The following is a 24,784-nucleotide window of genomic DNA, read 5'->3' on the forward strand; positions in this document are numbered from 1 at the left end:
GGAGTCCGGCCGAGGTTTCCCATACGGCCCCGAACGATGTGAACAGGGTTCCCGAGATACCTAACGGGTATTCGATACACCCGGCCACGTACCTACCGCATCACAGCCCACCCCTACGGTCAGCGCTGTCCACGGCCTCCAGTAGGCTACAAACACCAGAAACTACTTGCAACTCCTGGACGGAGAACTAGGGTGAATAAGAAGCCGAGAGGGTCCATTGGTTTCGGGCCCAATGCATGGTAGTAGCTGATTCTTAAATCACACATACAGATCTCAGTTCTTAAGGTCGGCTTCAATGAAACAACCCACCATGTACTCCTACATGGCCTCTCATCGATACCTTTACCAAATCGTGTTCACCACACCACTCTCATTACCGACATAATCATTTCACTCTAGCCCATCACCCAGATGAACCAGACCTGACACGACTCTAAGCATAGCAGGCATAGCAAGGTAGGAACAACACATACACATGGCTCAATCAACTCCTACACATGCTAGTGGGTTTCATCTAGTTACTGTGGCAATGATAGGTCATGCAGAGGAAATGGGTTCAACTACCGTAGCACACAGCAGTTTGAATCGCGTTGTCTTATTGTAGTAAAAGAGAGCAGGAGCGAGAACATGGGATTGTATCGATATGATCAAATGGTTGGTTGCTTGCCTGATGGTTCGATGCACTGATACGGTTCTTCGTTAGGGTAATCACGGTACTCCTCGGAGACAGAACCTGTCGCAAAGGACACCGATACACAACCATCACCAAACAATGTGCAACAATATGATGCATGCATGAAACATGGCAATATGAGTGTGTTGGGCTAATGCAACTAAAAACCAGAGGGGTTTGAACAAATTTGAATCAAGGATTCAAATTTCAAACTCAAACATGGCCTCTTTAAGTGCTTTTCCTTATTCTGCTTAAAACATCAATTTAACTTGTTTGATCATGCATGAAAATAGTACAGATGGATAGATTGGATTTTTCTGATCATTTTTCATATATAATTTGTCCAATTTGGAGTTACAGAATAAAAGTTATGAATTTTTGAAGTTTAATTAATATTCTGGAATTTCCTGATTTAATTTAAATACAGAAAATCAATTACTGCGTCAGCCTGACGTCAGTGTGACGTCAGCAGGTCAACGGAACAGGTCTGGGTCAAACCTGACAGTGGGTCCCGCATGTCAGGGTGATTAATTTAATTAAAAGTTAATTAAAACTAATCCTGTTTAATTAACAGGGCTGGGCCCCACCTGTCATTGACTCAGGGGAGTCAACCAGGGCCCACCCGTGGTCAAAGTCAAAGTCGGCTGCCGGCGTTTAGTCGCCGGCGAGCCCGACGCGGCGGCGGAAGTGGTTTTGGTCATTTCGGCCACCAAACGGACCGCGGAGACCACCGGAGTGGAGCTGAGGACAACCCGCAGCTCTTGGCGGAGTCCGTTGGGGTCGGGGTGGCCGGAGTCGACGGCGGCGAGCTCGGCTGCGGCCGCCGGGGTTCGGTCGTGCACGGGAACGGGGTTGGAGCTCGAAGTCGAGCGAAGCGAGGCGCTAGGGATGCTCTACGGGGTCTTGCGAACTCGTTGGACTCGCCGGGGTGACCAAATGGTCACCGGAGCTGCGTCGACGGCGAGCTCGGCGACGGTGGAGGTTCGGCCATGGTGGGGAGGAGGCTATGGTGAGGGAACGAGGGGGAGAAGAGGGGGAAACGGTGGCATAGCTCACCGCGGTTGCAGTGGGCGTCGAAGCGGGCTCGGGGACGTGCCGGAGACGACGAATTCGACGGCGACGATGATCGGAGCCGAAGAGGGGAACGGCGACGTGGCGGCGATGCAGGGCTTCCGGGGACCCGTGGAGCGGTGGGGAGGAAGAGGGAGTTGTGGCGGAGCTTCTGAGCTAGTCGGGGGAGCGAGGGGTGGCCGGAGATGGCTGCTGTGGCGAACGGCGGCGACGGTGGTGTTCGGCCGTGAGAGAGAGAGAGCGAGGGAGAGGAAGGAAAGAGCCGGGGAGAGTGAGAGAGAGCAGGGGGGATCGGGACGGGCTGCGGGCGTCGTCCACGCGGCCAGGAGGTCGTCGGCAAGCAGGAGGTGGCCGCGCGGCCGTGCGCGCGCGAGCACGCAGCAGCTTCGGGGCGAGGGGAGGAAGACGACGGAGGGCTACAGTGCTGGGCTGGGTCGGTTGCTGGCTGGGCCGGCCAGCTGGCTGGGCCGCACAGGGAGGAGCCCAGGTAAGTTTTCCCCTTTTCTTCTGTTTTCTGTTTTATTTAATATATCTGCAACTTTGTTGAATTAAATAAAATACCTAGGCAACTTCAAAAATCACCAAACTATTCCTGGCCCATAGTTGGATTATTTCCAACATGAAACATTTTAGTTTGGAGATATTTGAGCATTTAAATATTTTATATTATTTTAAATGCCCAAATTCAAATATTTATGATTTAATTCAAAAACCCTAGGATGGCCTAGGAAAATGTGCACCATTTTTGGCAGAGGTTCTGAACCAAGACAAAAATGATGGGCATTTTAGAAGGGCATTTCAGGTTCATTGAAAAAATTATTTCAGTAACCCTAGTTGGTTTCAGAGGGGACTGGGGGTTCTGTCATCCCCATTTCAAGTTTCTGATGAATGAGTAAACATGATGCAACACTCTAATGCATGACTAGCTAGGGTGTGACAACTCACCCCCACTCAAAAGAATCTCGTCCCGAGATTTGGGTTCCTCCGGGAAGAAGGCGGGATACTCGAGTCGAAGACGATCCTCCCTTTCCCAAGTTGCTTCATCCTCAGAATGATGCGACCATTGAACCTTGAGAAACTTGATATTATGACGTCGCGTGGTACGTTCGGCTTGATCGAGGATACGAATGGGGTACTCTCGATATGTAAGATCATCTTGGAGATCAAGCGTTTCGTGGTCCACTTCACGGATAGGATCCGAGAAGCAACGCCTGAGTTGAGAAACGTGGAAGACATCGTGAACTCTGGAGAGATGGGGAGGTAGTTCCAACTGGTAGGCAACTTCTCCTCGTTTGGCAAGAATGCGAAAAGGTCCAATGTAACGAGGAGCCAATTTGCCTTTGATACCGAAACGATGGGTTCCCTTCAGAGGGGTGACCCGAAGATAAGCCTTCTCGTCAACCTCGAAAGTCATAGCCCTATGTTTTCAGTCATATTGACTCTTTTGGCGAGATTGGGCTGTTTTCAACTTTTCACGAATGATACGAACTTGATCTTCTGCTTCCTGAATCATGTCCGAGCCAAAGAATTGTCTTTCCCCGGTCTCTGACCAGTTAAGGGGTGTTCGACATCGTCGTCCATAGAGAACTTCAAAAGGGGCTTTACCCAAGCTAGATTGATAGCTGTTGTTGTAAGCGAATTCGGCAAATGGAAGACACTTCTCCCAGTCCATTCCGAAGGAGATAACAGAGGCTCGGAGCATGTCTTCTAGAATCTGATTGACGCGTTCCACTTGACCACTCGACTGAGGGTGGAAAGCGGTGCTAAAGGAGAGACGGGTTCCCATAGCATTTTGGAAACTTTCCCAAAATCGAGAGGTGAAAAGACTTCCTCGATCCGAGTTAATTTCCAAAGGAACACCATGGAGAGACACTATTCGGGAGATGTACAAGTCTGCCAGCTGACTAGCGGTTATACTCTCACGAACTGGTAAGAAATGAGCTACTTTGGAAAGACGATCGACCACGACGAAAATAGCATTATTCCCTCTCTTGGTCCTGGGAAAACCGGTAATAAAATCCATACTAATTTTATCCCATTTCCATTCAGGAATAGCTAAGGGTTGAAGGGTGCCAGCAGGCCGTTGATGCTCTGCTTTTACACGACGACAGACGTCGCAATTAGCAATATACTGAGCAATTTCTCTTTTCATCCTAGTCCACCAGAACCTCTGGCGTAGGTCCTGATACATCTTAGTACTACCGGGATGAATGGTGAGAGGAGATTCATGAGCCTCCTTAAGGATCAGCTGCCGTAGATGCTGGTTCTTGGGAACCACTAGACGGTTCTCGAAGTACACAACACCATGATCATTTGTGGAGAAACAACTAGCACCTCCGCTAGCAATGTTCTCTTTGATTTTAGATATTCCCTTATCTCGCTTTTGGGCAGCGATGATTTGATCCGTAAGAGTAGGCTTTGCTACCAAGGTGGAAAGAAAACCTTGAGGAACAATGTGAAGGTTAAGCTTCCGAAATTCCTCATGGAGAAGCGGTTGACTTTGTTGTAACATCAGGTTGTTACAATAAGATTTACGACTTAGCGCATCAGCCATGACGTTGGCTTTCCCTGGGGTGTAGGTTATTCCTAAATCGAAGTCTGTAATCAATTCAACCCAACGTCTTTGCCTGAGATTCAGATCCGGTTGGGTGAAAATGTACTTCAGACTTTGGTGATCAGTGAATATTTCGCAACGATTACCGAGGAGGTAATGTCGCCAGGTCTTAAGTGCATAGACTACGGCTGCAAGCTCTAGATCATGAGTAGGATAATTCTCCTCATGTGGGTGCAATTGCCGTGAAGCGTAAGCAATTACGTGTCGATCTTGCATGAGAACGCAACCTAGTCCTTGTCGCGAGGCGTCGCAGTAGATAACAAAGTCCTTGGAGAAGTCTGGCGGTACCAGCACGGGAGCAGAGGTCAGGCGTCTTTTCAGTTCCTGAAAGGTGTGCTCACATTGTGGAGTCCATTCGAACTTCTTATCTTTCTTGAGGAGTTCGGTTAGAGGTTTGGCAACTTTGGAGAAGTTCTCGACAAAGCGACGGCAATAGCTCGCTAAGCCTAGAAAACTCCGAACTTGCTTGACCGATCCAGGTGGAGTCCAATTAAGGACGGCTTGAACTCGCTCAGGGTTAACAGCAATACCTTTACCAGATATTACATGACCCAGATAGGTCACTTCTGGCAACCAGAATTCACATTTAGAAAATTTGGCATAAAGGCGATGCTCTCGAAGTTTCTGCAACACTAGCCTTAGATGTTCGGCATGTTCTTCCTCGTTCTTGGAGTAGATGAGTATATCATCGAGATAAACTACGACGAACTTATCCAAATACTCCATGAAGATTGAGTTCATTAACCGAGAAAAGGTGGCTGGAGCGTTGGTTAAACCGAAGGACATGACGGTGTACTCGTATTGGCCATAACGAGTAACAAAGGCCGTTTTAGGAATGTCCCCGTTTCTGATTTTGATTTGATGGTAGCCCAACCTCAAATCCATCTTGGAGAAGACTGAGGATCCAGCGAGCTGATCATACAGATCGTTGATCCTGGGAAGTGGATATTTGTTCTTGATTGTGACCAAATTGACAGGTCGGTAATCTACAACCATCCGGTCCGTACCATCCTTCTTCTTGACAAATAGGACGGGGCAAGCCCACGGAGATGAACTAGGTCGGATGAAACCCTTTTTCAAGGACTCATTGAGTTGTTTCTTAAGCTCGGCTAGTTCTAGGGGTGCCATCTTATAGGGTCTTCTAGCAATCGGAACGGTTCCTGGAATGAGGTCTATTACGAACTCAACATCCCTGTCAGGTGGAACACCTGGCAATTCCTCTGGAAAGACATCCGGAAAGTCACGGACTACCGGAACGTCCTCAAGGTCTGGCAAAGGGCTGGCGTTAAGAGAATATAATTGTCGCTTGGCTATTCGGGTCAAGACATTAACTATCTTCCCCGAAGGATGGGTGAGTTGAACAGTCCTAGAGAAGCAATCAATTTTGGCTTGATGAGCTGACATCCAGTCCATACCCAAAATGATATTAATATCCGAAGATTTAAGGGCTATCAAAGATGCAAGGAAAACAAGTCTGTCGACTTGGATTTCATTTCCATAACTTACCCTAGAGGTCTGCCATCTAGACCCAGGGGTAGAGATTTCCATAGTGGATGGCAAGTCACAGAATGCAACGTTATGCAAACGAGCATAATTTTCAGATATAAAAGAATGAGAGGCTCCTGTATCGAAAAGAACAGATGCCGGGTGGCAGTTAACAAGAAGCGTACCGAGAACGACGTTGGGGTCCTCTTGAGCTTCTTCGGCAGAGATACAGTTGACATGGCCACGTGAAGCGGTGACCGGTTTAGCATGAAACACCTTCCCTGTCGGCTTGCCACGGCCAACAGCTTTAGCAGATTGATTGGGGTTGGTCTGGGGACACTCACGCATATAGTGACCAGATTCCCCACACTTGAAACAAGTCACGGAACTGGTACGTGGAGGAGCATTATTGGTTGGACCCCCATAGGGCTTGGCCGGTGCAGACTGTTGAACAGGGCGAGGCGCCTCGAAAGATGGCCTCGGTGTGAATCTGGGTGGCAGAGCGGTGTTGGGCACCCACACGCGGCGCTTCTGAGGACCAGCACCGGATGAGGAACCCATGTCACGTCCATGCTTGCGTGTTGCGTCATAGTCAGTCTGACCAGTTTCAGCACTGATGGCTTTGTTGACAAGTTTCGAAAAAGATGTGCACTCATGCAGACGGAGGTCGCGGCGAAGCTCAGGACTAAGGCCCTTACGGAACCTTGCTTGCTTCTTGGCGTCAGTAGAAACTTCCTCAGTTGCATATCGTGCGAGATTACCAAACTCCCTGCTATAGACATCCACAGAAAGTCGGCCTTGGGTGAAATTGCAGAATTCCTCACGTTTACGGTCCATGAGACCCTCCGGAATGTGATGTTCACGGAAAGCCTCGCTGAACTCAGCCCAAGTAGTGACATGGCCCGCTGGGCGCATAGCTCCATAATTCTCCCACCATAGACTGGCGGGGCCTTCAAGATGATATGCAGCAAAGGAGACCTTGTCAGCCTCCGCTACCAGCGCGGAACGCAGCTTGTGAGAGAAACTGCGAAGCCAGTCATCAGCGTCGAGAGGCTCGACGGAGTGGTGGAACGTGGGTGGATGCAGTTTGATAAAATCACTGAGTGACACCATGTTAGCCCTCTGATGGTGTGCTGTGTTCTGTTCAATACGCTCCAACAAAACGGTTTGTCTCCCGCTTGTTTCTCTCAGCTTCCATCATAACCTCGGCTAGTGAAGGAGGATGAGGCAGATTTGCATCCCTGGCTTCACTGCCTTCGGCCTGCTCTTGGGAAGCAGGGTTAGCGCGCGTGTTGACCATCCTAGGTAAACAAGACAATGATTTAGTCAGAATGATAAAATTCCGACATAGGATACATAAGGTAAGGAATATCTCGGGATGCAAGATGATCATCCGTATGACATGGTAGATACATAAACTGCTTCTTTTATTCCATCGTCATACACACCATACAAGGTTTAGTACAAGACCAAACAAAGTACTATTACGGTGAGAAAAAGGATTACATCTCATCGGAGGCATTCCAAGCTCCTATACATTATTTTTCTACACCTCCGGAAAGAGTACAACTAGGTCATATCCCACGAGTCACGCAGGACGATAGACGACACAGCTAGTGCGAACTAGTGATACTACCACTACTCAGACCGATCCGTAGTAGTCCTCGTAGAAGTCACCTCCATAGCCTGGAAGCTCAACATGATCATCCGGAAACAGACGGTCTCGCGGAGCTTGTGGACCATAGGGGCTAGGATGAGGTCTTGGACCAACAGACGGTGGCCTGCGGGGACCGCGAGGTGGGGTGATGCCTCCTACATCACGCCAAACCATCACGTCTGGCAGAGCAGATCTCACAGGATAGAGATCGCGCATATCTGAGAATCCAGCTTGTACCGCCGGTGCGAACCGAGTCAAAGTGGCCCAGTGGTCAGCACGGGTATTGAAAAGCTCTAACCTTAAGGCCCGATTTTCACGGTCCTTATCCTCGAGCATCTCAGCAGTGGTGCGAGTCCGTGAATCCTCCTGAGTGGAGTCAGCATAAATAGCCTGGAGATATCCTTGTGCTCCCGGAAGTGATCCTGGCATATACCGGAAATCAGAGTCCCGAAATAAACCAGATCTGACTCGCATAATGGTCATCATAGAGTAGGCGGCGTCCTGCACAGCCATCTCAATAGTAACCCCGAGTCCATAGGAGCAGTGAAGAGGCTCGGTGGATCCAGGATAAGATGGAAATATCCTGACAGTGCAGAGATACTGGCTTTGATTGAAGTCCCGAAATTGCTCTTCGACCGTGTACTCAGGATACCAGCGGTATCCAGCCTCAGTCATTACCCTGACCAACTTGGCAGTATGGCCGGGTACATCTAGGCATCGAGTCAGGCGAACCACTTGATTGAGGTCGCGAGTGGCCATCTGAAAGCATAATCATAATGCAAAGGCATTAGAATTTCTAGCAAAATTTCGGCAGCATAACAGCTGTAAATGCTCAAAAAGGATTTTGAGACATTTGACAAAGGATTTCGTACACACTCAACATCATCATATCAAAGTTCTGAAACCATTCTGGCAACATAATGTGGTAGTAGAACTGAACTAGGCTTGTATCCATCAACTTATAAGGTACTACTGATTAGTAACACGTGATCCTGATAGAGAGAATAGATCCTAATTCCTTAACCCCGGTGGAAGAATGGACTGACTCAGATCAGAATATCATAAGGTATAAGAAGTAAAAAGAGCCTTACGTTCCAACCCACAAACAATTCCCCTACATATAACTAAAGAATTTCTAGACTCAACATCGACCAGTTTGGCTTGGAGAACCTACAGGCAGTCCGGCTCTGATGCCAACGCTGTCAGGACCCCGACTCGATGTCACATCGATCTAGCTGGTAACACCTCATATCACTTTGCGGCCTCACGCACGGTATCCCCACGGGTGTCGTCTTACCTTTTCCCGGGACCGTTTGCGCCTTTTGGCTCACGTATATGATAGTGTCGCTAGCATCCATATGATAAAGAGCCCGGGCTGACATGACTAGTCGTAAACCCAAAGTGGCACAGACTTACAGGGACAGGCATCCATTACCCAGCTTCGAACGTGTCGGTCATCAGCAAGTGGGTCCGGGCTGTAGCACTGGGCTAGCAGGACTCCGGTAAACCGGGCTGTAGCGGGCTAACAGGACTCCGGTACTCAAAGCGTGACATTTCCCCGAAGGGACAGACACAGGAACGAAGAAGGACACATGCCGGCCAGCCTAAGTGTTCCAGAGCAGTAGCAAGCTACCATGGCTCAGCGGTAACACTAGGAGACATTTCCCGGTAAGAGAGGCTACTAAAGATAAACAACTAGATAGTCAGATCCCACACATACCAAGCATTTCAATCATTCACACAATATGCTCGATATGTGCAAATACAACGAAGCATCACAACATGACTCTATGACACAAGTACTTTATTTAAGGCTCAGGGAGCCATACATAACATACACAAAGGTACGGGTCTCACGACCCAACATACAAGTCATACAGTCATACAAGCCAGCAGCGGAAGTACATTGTCTGGGTACAGACAACTAGTAAAATAAAAGAGGCTTGGAAGCCTAACTATACTACGTGGTCCATCACAAGCTCAGGGTCACCACCTGGGTCTTTAGCCTACTCGTTGATGTCAACGTCTACATAGAACCCATCAGAAGGGGTTACAGCGTCTTCTGTAAAGAAATGTAAATTATAGCAACATGAGTACAAAGGTACTCAGCAAGACTTACATCAGATCCTACATACATGCATAGTATCAAGAATGGTTGGTGGAGTTATTGCAGCAAGCCAGCTTTGACTCTTGGCTAGACTATCCTACGATACTCCAACTTGAAATGTTTTGTGCACACGAGTCCACTACTCACCACTTCAATACACTACCGAGGATCCACCTCCGTCTTCCTACGGAAGAGCCATCCTCGGCACTCACACTTATCTTGAGGCTTTTAGTAGTTTCCATTTACTTGTCTATGAACTGTATAGGCAACCAAGTAGTCCTTTACCGCGGACGCGGCTATTCGAATAGATCATGATAACCCTGCAGGGGTGTACTTCTTCATACATGTTTCCACCACTTAGCGTCTGCACACGACATGTGCTCGGCAGACTTCAAGCGAAAGCCGACGTGGGTGTAGACCACGACCTACCTAAACACTTAAGCCTCTAGTCCAGGTTTATCGCCTATTCAGGTTCCATCCGCAGGGAGTCCGGCCGAGGTTTCCCATACGGCCCTGAACGATGTGAACAGGGTTCCCGAGATACCTAACGGGTATTCGGTACACCGTGCCACGTACCTACCGCATCACAGCCCACCCCTACGGTCAGCACTGTCCACGGCCTCCAGTAGGCTACAAACACCAGAAACTACTTGCAACTCCTGGACAGAGAGCTAGGGTGAATAAGAAGTCGAGCGGGGTCATATTTCAGGGCCCAATGCATGGTAGTAGCTGTATCTTAAATCACATATACAGATCTCAGTGCTTAAGGTCGGCTTCAATGAAACAACCCACCATGTACTCCTACATGGCCTCTCATCGATACCTTTACCAAATCGTGTTCACCACACCACTCTCATTACCGACATAATCATTTCACTCTAGCCCATCACCCAGATGAACCAGACCTGACACGACTCTAAGCATAGCAGGCATAGCAAGGTAGGAACAACACATACACATGGCTCAATCAACTCCTACACATGCTAGTGGGTTTCATCTAGTTACTGTGGCAATGATAGGTCATGCAGAGGAAATGGGTTCAACTACCGTAGCACACAGCAGTTTGAATCGCGTTGTCTTATTGTAGTAAAAGAGAGCAGGAGCGAGAACATGGGATTGTATCGATATGATCAAATGGTTGGTTGCTTGCCTGATGGTTCGATGCACTGATACGGTTCTTCGTTAGGGTAATCACGGTACTCCTCGGAGACAGAACCTGTCGCAAAGGACACCGATACACAACCATCACCAAACAATGTGCAACAATATGATGCATGCATGAAACATGGCAATATGAGTGTGTTGGGCTAATGCAACTAAAAACCAGAGGGGTTTGAACAAATTTGAATCAAGGATTCAAATTTCAAACTCAAACATGGCCTCTTTAAGTGCTTTTCCTTATTCTGCTTAAAACATCAATTTAACTTGTTTGATCATGCATGAAAATAGTACAGATGGATAGATTGGATTTTTCTGATCATTTTTCATATATAATTTGTCCAATTTGGAGTTACAGAATAAAAGTTATGAATTTTTGAAGTTTAATTAATATTCTGGAATTTCCTGATTTAATTTAAATACAGAAAATCAATTACTGCGTCAGCCTGACGTCAGTGTGACGTCAGCAGGTCAACGGAACAGGTCTGGGTCAAACCTGACAGTGGGTCCCGCATGTCAGGGTGATTAATTTAATTAAAAGTTAATTAAAACTAATCCTGTTTAATTAACAGGGCTGGGCCCCACCTGTCATTGACTCAGGGGAGTCAACCAGGGCCCACCCGTGGTCAAAGTCAAAGTCGGCTGCCGGCGTTTAGTCGCCGGCGAGCCCGACGCGGCGGCGGAAGTGGTTTTGGTCATTTCGGCCACCAAACGGACCGCGGAGACCACCGGAGTGGAGCTGAGGACAACCCGCAGCTCTTGGCGGAGTCCGTTGGGGTCGGGGTGGCCGGAGTCGACGGCGGCGAGCTCGGCTGCGGCCGCCGGGGTTCGGTCGTGCACGGGAACGGGGTTGGAGCTCGAAGTCGAGCGAAGCGAGGCGCTAGGGATGCTCTACGGGGTCTTGCGAACTCGTTGGACTCGCCGGGGTGACCAAATGGTCACCGGAGCTGCGTCGACGGCGAGCTCGGCGACGGTGGAGGTTCGGCCATGGTGGGGAGGAGGCTATGGTGAGGGAACGAGGGGGAGAAGAGGGGGAAACGGTGGCATAGCTCACCGCGGTTGCAGTGGGCGTCGAAGCGGGCTCGGGGACGTGCCGGAGACGACGAATTCGACGGCGACGATGATCGGAGCCGAAGAGGGGAACGGCGACGTGGCGGCGATGCAGGGCTTCCGGGGACCCGTGGAGCGGTGGGGAGGAAGAGGGAGTTGTGGCGGAGCTTCTGAGCTAGTCGGGGGAGCGAGGGGTGGCCGGAGATGGCTGCTGTGGCGAACGGCGGCGACGGTGGTGTTCGGCCGTGAGAGAGAGAGAGCGAGGGAGAGGAAGGAAAGAGCCGGGGAGAGTGAGAGAGAGCAGGGGGGATCGGGACGGGCTGCGGGCGTCGTCCACGCGGCCAGGAGGTCGTCGGCAAGCAGGAGGTGGCCGCGCGGCCGTGCGCGCGCGAGCACGCAGCAGCTTCGGGGCGAGGGGAGGAAGACGACGGAGGGCTACAGTGCTGGGCTGGGTCGGTTGCTGGCTGGGCCGGCCAGCTGGCTGGGCCACACAGGGAGGAGCCCAGGTAAGTTTTTCCCTTTTTCTTCTGTTTTCTGTTTTATTTAATATATCTGCAACTTTGTTGAATTAAATAAAATACCTAGGCAACTTCAAAAATCACCAAACTATTCCTGGCCCATAGTTGGATTATTTCCAACATGAAACATTTTAGTTTGGAGATATTTGAGCATTTAAATATTTTATATTATTTTAAATGCCCAAATTCAAATATTTATGATTTAATTCAAAAACCCTAGGATGGCCTAGGAAAATGTGCACCATTTTTGGCAGAGGTTCTGAACCAAGACAAAAATGATGGGCATTTTAGAAGGGCATTTCAGGTTCATTGAAAAATTATTTTAGTAACCCTAGTTGGTTTCAGAGGGGACTGGGGGTTCTGTCATCCCCATTTCAAGTTTCTGATGAATGAGTAAACATGATGCAACACTCTAATGCATGACTAGCTAGGGTGTGACATATCTATCATTATACACTACTGGAATCAGCTTCTTTGCCATCCGCCATGACGAATGGTAAAGGCATAGATCTTGGACGACAAAGTCCTTTGCCGTCAGCCAGTAGACGGTAACATCTCTGGCTGAATAAGCCACGACAAACGGTTCTTTGCTGTCTGCTGGCGGACGACAAAGATGAAATGGTCTTTGCCGTCCGCCAGTAGACGGCAAAGAGCCTGGATGGCACACATGGCAGGTTAGGTCCATTAGGTGGCTAACGGCGTGCTTTGTCGTCTGCTGGCAGACGTCAAAGAAACAAAGGTCTCTGTCGTCTGCCAGCAGACGACAAAGTGTCCAGATGCATAGATGGCAAATATCCTTATTTTCCATCTCTGTCATTGATTTACAGTATATTCAGCAATTCATATTCATATGTATAGCCCATGCATATATCGCAAATATCAACACAGACCACAGGAAAATAAGTACATCACAAGATCATCCATAAAAACATATATATCATACGACCTGTATCACAAAGTAAGACGAGATCACTCAAGTGTCGACAAATAAGATCACAAAGGTTGGCCTCCACATAACACAAAACTTAGGTGAGCATCATGGGATCTAGCAGCAACATCACCTAACCTACTGGATGGACACTTCAGTCCAGACCCAACTCCACAAGCACACTACATACTGATTTGCGACTGCGCCATTGATGCAACCACCACAACCAAAATTAAAATGTCAAGGGAGGTGGGTGGCCTAGGTTGCTGTCTCCACGCCGCCTGTGTTTGCCATCTCTAAATGCCAACATGTCCAGGTTGTGGTCATCAGCCTTCTTCATGCCATCCCGCACCCCGTCATCATCAGGCTGATTTGTTGTTGCTGCTCGTCCTCCTACTCCATCTGCATGGACAAGAGCAAGTTACTTGAATGGCATGCACAATAAAACTGCAAGGCATATATATTCATCTACATTAATTCTACTACAGTACAGATTTTGCATATGGATGGGTTTGACTTCAACAGAGACTGAAAGAAGATCATTTTCCCATGTGTGCTACAGCTGGGCAATTGCATGAATGGAATTCAGAGGTGCTACAGCTGGGCAATTTCAGAGAAATAACCATGTGTTTAAGCAGGAGAGAAGCTACTTTTTAAAAAATGGATGTTTCTATCTCTCCATTCATGTTTTTGTGCTGCCAAACTTGCGCAACTTTTCTGTCTATTCTTTCTCCTTTTATTTAGCTTACAACAGAAATAACGGAAGAGGTGGAGTTCTGCGCGCGCCATGATCCGTTATGATCATGCCATCCCACGACCTCGCATTACGGCGCGCATCAACACCCTCCTGAGCTACAACTACGAAACTGAAAAAAAACAAAGTCTGAACTAATCTGCTAAATGAACTGCTAACTGAAGAAACGGAAAAATAGCTAAGGAAACACATGTGCATGAGATTACTAGCTAATAGTACGATGCATGAAAAATTTAGTACGAGTAGCCTTTTTTCATGAAAGGAGTACAACTACTATTTCTTTGATTCTAATTATAATTCCTAGTTGATTATCAAAATTCTATATGAGCAAATATCCATTGCCAAATACTCCTACATGACAGACCTAACACATGACCAAAAGAAGTGCTCCATAGCCACAACCGGACTGACCAAAATGCAACTAAATATGACCAATAACTACCAATTCATGGATGATCTGAACCTGTACTACATTACTGTTTTACAAGCACAAAAATAATGAATACTTAGGCCAGAGAAAGAGGAGCTTCCGTTGACTTGGGGAAATTGAGACACCGCGCCCGCAGTAGCAGTAGCTCGACACAGTAGCAGCAGCCCGACGCAGCTGCTCCCCGGCTCGTTGTCGTGCCTGCAGTAGGAGTAGGTCGGCGCAGGAGCAGCATCCCGACGTGTGGGGATTTCAATATTTACTGCACATAGACTAAAATGAGTGAATGAACATAATAAAACATGTTTATATAAATCCAATTCATAAAAAAGTTAGAACAACTTGTATTTGTGAATGGTGGGAGCACTACATACTATAAATTACTTGTTCCATCTAGTAATACATATTGTACATGGATGCCAGACAAATACTTTGGTAAAGCCAGAAAGATACTTATTTGTGTTTCTTTGTGTATATTGATGACCAAAAATAGTAATAGATGTGTATGCAGAGTCAATCATGTCACCTAGTAGGATGGCAGTACACTACAATGCAAGCACCACAAAGTAGCTAACCAATATGTATCGTCCGTGCAACAAACTAACTACCCAATGTTATTAAGCTACAATACATAAAATCCAATCCAACTAGCCAGCAGTCAGATCAACTAGCTACTACAAGTGCTACGTCTTGAGCTTGCGTTGGTTTTCCTTGAAGAGGAAAGGGTGATGCGGCAATAGTAGCGTAAGTATTTGAACCAAGGTATCAATCCAGTAGGAGGCTCCTCAAAAGTCCCACGCACCTACACAAACAAACAAGAACTCGCAACCAATGCAATAAAGGGGTTGTCAATCCCTTGACAGCCACTTGCGAAAGTGAGATCTGATAGAGATAGTATGATAAGATAAATATATTTTTGGTATTTTATGATATAGATTGGAAAAGTAAAGATGCCAATAAAAGTAAATTGAAAGGTTATATGATAAAAGATAGACCCGGGGCCATAGGTTTCACTAGTGACTTCTCTCAAGATAGCATAAGTATTACAGTGGGTGAACAAATTACTATCGAGCAATTGATAGAAAAGTGAATAATTATGAGATTATCTAGGCATGATCACATATATAGGCATCTCATCCGTGACAAGTAGACCAACCCCTACCTGCATCTTCTACTATTACTCCACACATCGACCGCTATCCAGCATGCATCTAGAGTATTAAGCTCATAAAGAACAGAGTAACGCATTAAGAAAGATGACATGATGTAGAGGGATAAACTCATGCATAAACCCCATCTTTTTATCCTCGATGGCAACAATACAATACGTGCCTTGCTGCCCCTGCTGTCACTGGGAAAGGACACCGCAAGATTGAGTCAAAAGCTAAGCACTTCTCCCATTGCAAGAAAGATCAATCTAGTAGGCCAAACCAAACTGATAATTTGAAGAGACTTGCAAAGATAACTTAATCACACATAAAAGAATTTAGAGGAGATTCGAATATTTCTCATAGATAAACTTGATCATAAACCCACAATTCATCGGATCTCGACAAACACACCGCAAAAAGAGTTACATCGAATAGATATCCAAGAAGATTTTCGGTGTCAAAACCGGTGGATCTCGGGTAGGGGGTCCCGATCTGTGCGTCTTAGGCTGATGGTAACAGGAAGCATGGGACACAATGTTTACCCAGGTTCGGGCCCTCTCAATGGAGGTAAAACCCTATTTCCTGCTTGATTAATATTGGAGATATGAGTAGTACAAGAGTAGATCTACCACGAGATCGTAGAGGCTAAACCCTAAGAGCTAGCCTATGATGGTATGATTGTAATTGTGATCGGCCTTCTAAGGACCATCCTGTCCGGTTTATATAGACAACGGAGAGCTAGGGTTTACATGGAGTTGGTTACAAGGAAGGAAACATAATATTTGGATCGCCAAGATTGTCTTCCACGCAAAGGAGAGTCCCATCCGGACACGAGCCAAAGTCTGGAGTCTTGTATCTTGACGCTTCTATAGTCCGAACGAAGTATACAGTCCGACTGTCCGGATACCCCCTTATCCAGGACTTCCTCAGTATCCCCTGAACCAGGAATCAATGACGATGAGTCCAGCGTGCAGTCTTGTCATCGGCATTGCAAGGCGGGTTCCTTCTCCGAATACTCCAAGGTTATTATCAAACACGTAGGTCGTGTACGGATCTGCAGAATGATCTTCACATACCACCATAGAGAGAATGATACTTCAGTTGACAATTCTTAGATGACATGACATGCCATTAGAGCCAAGTCATTATTCGAATCGTTTTTCCACTACTAGCCACAACATATACTGCGAGGCGGTTTCCTTAGCACATCTTGTCGAAGCGAAGATCGTGTCCCCTCATCACGGGATTCTCATCAATACGGGTATGGGTAATCCAACCGTACCGCTAATCGCGGCGAGTAGGAGACTAACGGGTTCCACTAGGCAAGTGGGGAGGCGCAAAAAAGCTCCTTACCTTCTCTTATAAAGAGACAGGACATCTTCCTCTTTTACCGACGCCTTCTCCTTCCGCTAACTCATTCCCCTCTGCTTGAGCCCCAACGCCCAAGCGCTCTTCTTCTTCATCGAAGAGAGGTTTTTCTAAGATGTCTGGATCCGGAGCAGGAGGCAAATGGATGGCCTCTACCGTCCGGGAGAAGGATATAAAGAGACTCCGAGAAGCCGGGTATTTGGCCAAGAAGATTGGCCACCGTCTCCCATCAGCGGGACAGGTTGTCCCTACTCCGGAGCCCCACGAGAGAGTCATGTTCCTTCCCCATTTTGTCCATGGGCTCGGGTTTCCCCTCCACCCATTCATTCGGGGAGTCATGTATTACTACGGGATTGACTTTCACGATCTTTCCCCCAACTCTTTTCTCAATATCTCGACGTTCATAGTCGTGTGCGAGGCCTTCCTCCGGATTCCGCCTCACTTCGGCCTGTGGCTGAAGATCTTCAATGTGAATCCCAAGGTGGTGAGTGGCGAACACGCTGAGTGCGGCGGCGCCATGTTGAGCAATATGCCCAAGGTTGTTTGGCCAAAGGGCACTCTCAACGACTCCGTAAAGGAGTGGCAGCAGCAGTGGTTTTATATCACCGAACCGCGCAGCGAAAAATGGGCAGCAGCTCTTGAGTTCATATCCGGAGCTCCACTGCGGCTTACGTCCTGGCCCAAGAAGGGCCCGAACTGGTGCTCGTCTGATGAGCTATCACTGCTCCAGACGCGTGTTCGGAGTATGGTCGACAAGGACGTCAAACTTGTTGACGTGGTCCAGGTGATGCTAGTTTGCCTGGTTCTCCCTTGCCGGCGTCGAGCCTGTACTTTGTGAGAATTCGATCCAACCGAGCACCAAACCCTCCGGGAGCTCTATGATTCCTCCCACGAGGATATCTCGAAGGTGCTCTTTAAGTCCAGCAAATCATGGCCGGACTCTTCCGAGGACCGGGGGTATCAGTTATCCCACTCTGCAAGCCTGGTAAGTTATAGCCACGCCCTGTCCCTCTAGGCTTCAGCTGGCATATCATGAGGGGGACGTTTTAATCATGCTTCATTGTGGCTTTAGGGATAGATAAAAAAGGTGGAGCGGATACAATGTCCGGCCCCGTTGTCGGAGGAACCGGCCGGACCTCTTCTTACGAAGATGCTGGTCCCTGCGCCTTACAAGGCGCCAAAGAAGGAGGCCTCCAAGGAGGTCAAGAAGACCCGGAGGGGCCTCTGTTGTCGCGGGGCTTTGGATGCCAAATCCGAAGGCTCCAGTTACGCTCCTTCTTCTGAAGACGAAGAGGAGGAGGCAGAGGAGGATGAGCCTCACTCTGCGGGTGGGAAGAAGCGCGCGGCTTCCCATGGAGGCCGAATCGCTCAAGAGAGGGCGAGGTTCCCCTCTAGAGGCATCCCCCCCGGCCGCCGATAACAGCTCAGAGTGGGATCCCGAGGCCCAGCCCCTGGGAAAATCATAAGTAACCGAAACCTGAATACGCCTATGTATCCAAGGTCATCTGGGCAAAATAGTTTTAACTGTCGCCAGATTTCATACAGCCCAACGGGGGTCTCCTGCCGGACAGTCCTCATCGGAGGATTCGTTGAGCTCGAATGCTGTGGCGAGCGAGATGCCTCCGGGGACTCCTTTTCTGAAGTCTAGACGCGACACCGAGGTGTCGTCTCAAAGCGACTCAGGGCCGGATAAGGTTCTAGAGGCCTTTAAGGCTCCAGGATCGGGCGAGTGGCCATCCTCGATGGAGGGAGGTTTTCCTACTCCGCTGGCCACCTCAGTCTACGCCGAGCTGCCGGGTGGTTTGTTGACAGTGTTAAATAACGCGTCCGTCGTCGATGAACATCGGACCCTTATGGGTGCGGTGGTTGGAAGGATTTAGGCTGCCGAAAACAGGATGAATGAGTCCTGTCTTGGCCTTATAAAGGCTTTTGAGGTATGGTTTCTAAGGAACCTTTGGAGAATTATCATGATATGAGGAGTAGCCCCTGATACACTATCCGGAGAAAGTAAGCCAGGCAGGGGATCAAACCCTCTATTTGTAATGGGAACCTTTATTTAATGATGTATACCCATTTGTTTGAAAATAGGCGGCAGCGGAGAGGACTGTCGCTCATGATGCGGAAGTGTCCGAACTAAAGCAGAGCCAAGAATGGGCCAAAGCAGAACTTGGCCGTGTGAAGAAGCAATTAGAAGAGAAACAGGGTACGTTAAACATTGTCTTGCATTGGGCACAAGTGAATAAGTGTGCTTATTGAAAAGTATTTGTGTTAGGCGCCCTAGGAGCGAGTGCTAAATATGAGGCACTGAAGAAGGTAGCGGCTGAGGCCCAAGAGAGGGCTGCCACCGAACAGGAGCTGCGTGAAAAACACGAGGCCAGGGTCGTCACGGCTGAGCGGGAGCTCCAGGATGCTATGACGAAAAGCGAGAGCTTGGAGTAGAGTTTAGTAGGGAAAGAATCCGAACTCGCCCAAGCTCTCCAAGCCGCGGAAGATGCTCGGGAAGAAGCCCGAGGTGCTGTACGGGACATTCAAGAGGCCCGGAAAGTTGCGGCTGGTAAGGCCTATTGAATCTATGGCCATTATTGCGTTATAGCACGGAGAACTCTAAGCGGCAAGCTGAATTCTTGTTTTTACAGGGGCGTTTGCGGATCTACCTCGCAGCATATCAGATGCTGCCCAATTTTTACCGGACCGAGGAGAGGGAGTCTGCGGGGAAGGGACTTCTGGTCGCAGTATCTGGCGCCGAACAATCCGGTGCCTTTTATCGATCAGCTGAAGCAGCTGGTCGAACTGCACCAGGCGGCCAAACTAGCCATGAAGGACTTGATTATCCGGCTATGGCCTGCAGAGCCAATTCCAAGCAGTTACTTCGGACTCGTGAAACAAATTGTGGGCGCCTGTCCTCGTCTTGATACTATCAAGCGATCAGTCTGTATAGAAGGTGCGCGAATGGTGCTTGCCCATGCAAAAGTGCTTTGGGGTAAGCTTGATGCGGAGAAGCTGAAAACTGAGGGGCCACCAGAGGGTAAGGAGCATCGCAAGCCCGAACTGTATTATGAAGGTGTAATGAAGGGTGCCCGCCTGGCGGAGGATAAGTGCACCAAAGACATTATATTTCCCTGGGGGCGTTTTTGCCAACGGTTGTAATATGGGATAATGGCACTTTTTATTATATGTTGCATGTTTTGTTTGAACATATGTTCTTCCTTTGTGGCTGTTTATTGTATGTGATTCTGAGAGTTGGCCAGTCATCGGCTTCAGCCCCCACATGAGAAGTACGGGGGTGTTCGGGGTATTTCTGAACACTATTTATCCCATGATTGGGTCCTTGTAAGGAGGTGTCTCTCACCATGAACCTGGCGATCGGACTATAGGGCTTTACTACTCTCACTTAGCCCTAGGAATTCGAGTATGGTCGGCGCAACCCCTAGTGTTCGGAAGGCCGGACTAGGGGCTCTATTGGCACCTGATCGGAAGACCGATCCGTCACAATCTGCATTTTATAGTGGCATTATGCGGAATAAATCTTTAAGGATTGTACAACCTCTCGAACAGCTGACCAGCTCTCACCGCAACATGATAGTCGGTTTTCGGCTTTCTCTACTAAGGTGCTCGTCCGGCAGAACCGGGACACAATCACAGTAGTTCTCCCAGCGCTACCTTAGCCGACGGAATGGAACATAAGGTACCAAAACATGAGAGCCGGGCAAACCCAACCAATGAACCAAGACATGATTCAGAGCTGATGCATATAGTGCTATAAGTTCGGGGTGCTGAGCGACCGAGAAGGTGGTCGGACTTTATTGCCGTACTTTGGATCCCCTGGCATAACCGGGCGTAACACAAAGCATGGCTGCCGTTTTTATGGCAAAGAGGCGTCGATGATAAACGACGGCCGGTGCATGTTTATTTAAGTCTACGCATTGCAGTAATATGATATGTCTATGCATATGAATGCGATTTATGATTATGAAAAAGAGATGGTTTTTTGGCGGAACCTGTAATGGCCGGACTTGGAGGGGGTTGTGAGTGGATTGAAAGTAAATCCGAACTGCCTTCTACCTGCGTAGTCCTCGCCTTGTTTGTCCGGGCTGACTCCATGCCGCCAAACGGAGGCCGCTGAACGCCCTCCTGTGGTTGGTCTAAGGGTTCCTTATCGGACTCTGGTGACCTCATCCACTATACCAGGAAGCAGCATGGACTCCTTAGCTGGTGTCTGGATGGTTGGTTGTCATATCAAAATATTAACAGGCATGCACAACTTGCTGCTCTGGCAGTTGTATGATTTCCGCTTCTAAGGGCGGGGCTTGGCTCTGCACGCAGGCGTGAGTATATCACCGGTGTTGGCCTAATGATTTGCCACGTAGAATCCAGCTGACGTGGTTCATCCTGTTAGCATATGGTGTGATACCGTATGGGGGGATGCACCGATGGCGCGGCCTTATTTGGTTATCTGAAGACAACCGTTAGAGCGGCGGGCCAGTGAATCCGGTCTTTGTGCCTGACACCTTGTAGAAGGTGCTATTTGTACATTCATACCCACGGGGGTGTTATGAGTTAAGGAGCCCCTGGACTGTTAGGTCTGGAGGTACGCAATTGAATTGTTGTGGTTTGTCTGGTATGGGGCGATCGGCCGTACTGTTTGCGCCCTGAGGGTCTCTTGACTAGACACCTCCCTTCATTGTTTTCGGCATACGACTGGTCGCTTTGTTTTGAAGATTCTGCATTCTCTATTAGTATGTTTGGCCGTTCTTTTGGGAATACTGTGAATTTCGCACGGCTGATCGAGTTTGTGGCTTGGGCCGAATAGGCTTGAGCTGTTCTTTGTCCGTTGACCAGACTGGGATTTGCTGTAATTAATACCAGCTTCCCTGATTTTCCGTTTATGACCATTGCACCGGGGCTTGAGGCTGCTTCTTCGTGTATCTTTCTTGCCTTCTTGGACCGTGGTGGTGTGCGGACGTCGGGTTGTATGCCTTTGGTTCTCCTCCTTAGGTTGAGGTAGCCGGGTGTGCCACGTGTGTCCTGTATTAGGGAGGTCGAGTCCGTACTTTTTGGTGGCTAGGATCTTGGTCCACCTATCCATTAGCAAATCCTGGTCGGCTTTAAGCTGCTCTTGCTTCCTTTGCAGGTTCTTTTCCGTGGCTATGAGTCGTTGCTAAAAGCGAACTGGTTCCACTGGGTCTTCAGGCATGCCTAATTCGTCATTGTCGAGGCTTACCTCGTCTTCGGAGGGGGTGTATAGTTGTCCCTTTCCAAGTATCCCACCGTGGCCTGTCCGGCTTGCTTGAACTTAGGCTGATCAGGGTTGTATTTCTCTTCGGCACTATCCGGATCATCTCCGGGGCCGGTATTGATGTGGCGGGGTTTGGGGTGGCGTTGGGGACGCCCATGTTTTGCTTTTCCTCCCGAGGGGTTGTCCTCCACTGCCTCGTCGCCATTGGTTTCTTTCGGAGTGTCCACCATGTATGTATTGTTTGAAGAGGTGGCTGTCCACTGCCCTGTGAGCGGTGGCTTCAGTACGTCTTCGGCATCGTCGTCCATACCGTCGATGTCTTCGAAGTCGAAGTCGAGCACGTCGGTTAAATCGTCGATCGTGGCGACAAAGTGGGTGGTGGGTGGGCTGCGAATCCCTTCGTTGCCTCCTTCCCACTCAAGCCGGACATAGTTCGTCCCAGAGCCTCCTGAGAGAGAGAGAGAGACTTTAATGAGCTCAGCATGTCGCCAAAAGGCGAGTGCTGAAAGGTGTCCGCAGCGGAAAGCTCCATTACCGATGCCCAACCTGGCTCGACTGGTTCGAGAGTGTGCGGACCAGGGCCAACTGCCAGATATGAGTCCGGGGGCCCAGGGTTACATGCCTCCATAGAGGTGAGACCTATGTTTGGCTCCACCACCGATGAGTGTGCGGCCTACGGGGCGGGGTCAACCCCTCCGTCCATAGGCAACGCACCCTGCCCTGGATGTAGATCCGAGGCAGCTTCGGGGATGATGTCCCGAACATTGTCCGACAGCAGGTCTAGGCCATGCTCGTCGTGACTGTCCAGCGTTCCTGGCACGGGCTCGAATCCGTCGAAGATCAAGTATCCGCGGGTATCTACCATGTAGTTCAAGTTTCCGAACCTGATCTGGTGGCCAGGGGCGAAGCCATCGATCTGCTCCAACTGGCCAAGCGAATTGGCCCGCAGTGCGAAGCAGCTGAACACAAAGATCCATCCGCGGAGAAAAGTCTCACCCTGGACCATGTTGTTGACAATTGAAGACGCCATCAAGCCTCGAAGCGATGACACAGAGGAACTCTCAATGAAAGCACCAATGTCGGTGTCAAAACCGGCGGATCTTGGGTAGGGGGTCCCGATCTGTGCGTCTTAGGCTGATGGTAATAGGAAGCAAGGGACACAATGTTTACCCAGGTTCGGGCCCTCTCGATGGAGGTAAAACCCTACTTCCTGCTTAATTAATATAGGAGATATGAGTAGTACAAGAGTAGATCTACCAAGAGATCGTAGAGACTAAACCCTAAGAGCTAGCCTACGATGGTATGATTGTAATTGTGATCGGCCTTCTAAGGACCATCCTCTCTGGTTTATATAGACACCGGAGAGCTAGGGTTTACATGGAGTCGGTTACAAGGAAGGAAACATAATATTCGGATCGCCAAGCTTGTCTTCCATGCAAAGGGGAGTCCCATCCGGACACGAGCCGAAGTCTTGAGTCTTGTATCTTGACGCTTCTATAGTCCGGATGAAGTATACAGTCCGACTGTCCGGATACCCCCTTATCCAGGACTCCCTCAAAGATCAAGGAGAACATGGTATTGAGATCCAAAAAGAGAGAAGAAGCCATCTAGCTAATAACCATGGACCCAAAGGTCTGTGGTAAACTACTCACAACTCATCGGAGAGGCTATGGTGTTGAAGTAGAAGCCCTCCGTGGTTGATTCGCCCTCCGGCGGAGCGCCGACGAAGGCTCCAAGATGGGATCTCGCGGATACAAAAGGTTACGATGGTGGAAATAGTTTTTCGTGGTCGCCTTTGATGTTCTCGGGGTACGTGGGTATATATAGGAGGAAGAAGTAGGTAGGTGGATGACCGAGGGGCCCACGAGATAGGGGGTGTGCCCAGTAGGGGGGCGCGCCCTCCACCCTCGTGGCCACCTCGATTTCTTCTTGACTTGCACTCCAAGTCCTCTGGATCACGTTGCTACATCTTGAGCTAGCGTTGGTTTTCCCCAAAGAGGAGAGGGTGATGCAGCAAAGTGTAGCATAAGTATTTCCCTCAGTTTTGAGAACCAAGGTATCAATCCAGTAGGAGGCTCCTCAAAAGTCCCACGCACCTACACAAACAAATTGAGAAGTCGCAACCAACGCAATAAAGGGGTTGTCAATCCCTTCATGCTCACTTATGAAAGTGAGATCTGATAGAGATAGTATGATAAGATAAATATATTTTTGGTATTTTATAATATAGATGCAAGAAATTAAAGATGCAAATAAAAGTAAATTGGAAGCAAATATGATAAGAGATAGACTCCAGGGCCATAGGTTTCACTAGAGGCTTCTCTCGAGAGCATAAGTATTACGGTGGGTGAACAAATTACTGTCGAGCAATTGATAGAAAAGAGAATAATTATGACGTTATCTAGGCATGATCATGTATATAGGCATCACGTCCATAAGAAGTAGACTGACTCCTGCCTGCATCTACTACTATTACTCCACACATCGACCGCTATCAAGCATGCATCTAGAGTATTAAGTTCATAAGAACAGAGCCACGCATTAAGCAAGATGACATGATGTAGAGGGATAAACTCATGCAATATGA

This window comes from Triticum aestivum, chromosome 2B, assembly GCF_018294505.1.
Source record: "Triticum aestivum cultivar Chinese Spring chromosome 2B, IWGSC CS RefSeq v2.1, whole genome shotgun sequence".
NCBI lineage: Eukaryota > Viridiplantae > Streptophyta > Magnoliopsida > Poales > Poaceae > Triticum > Triticum aestivum.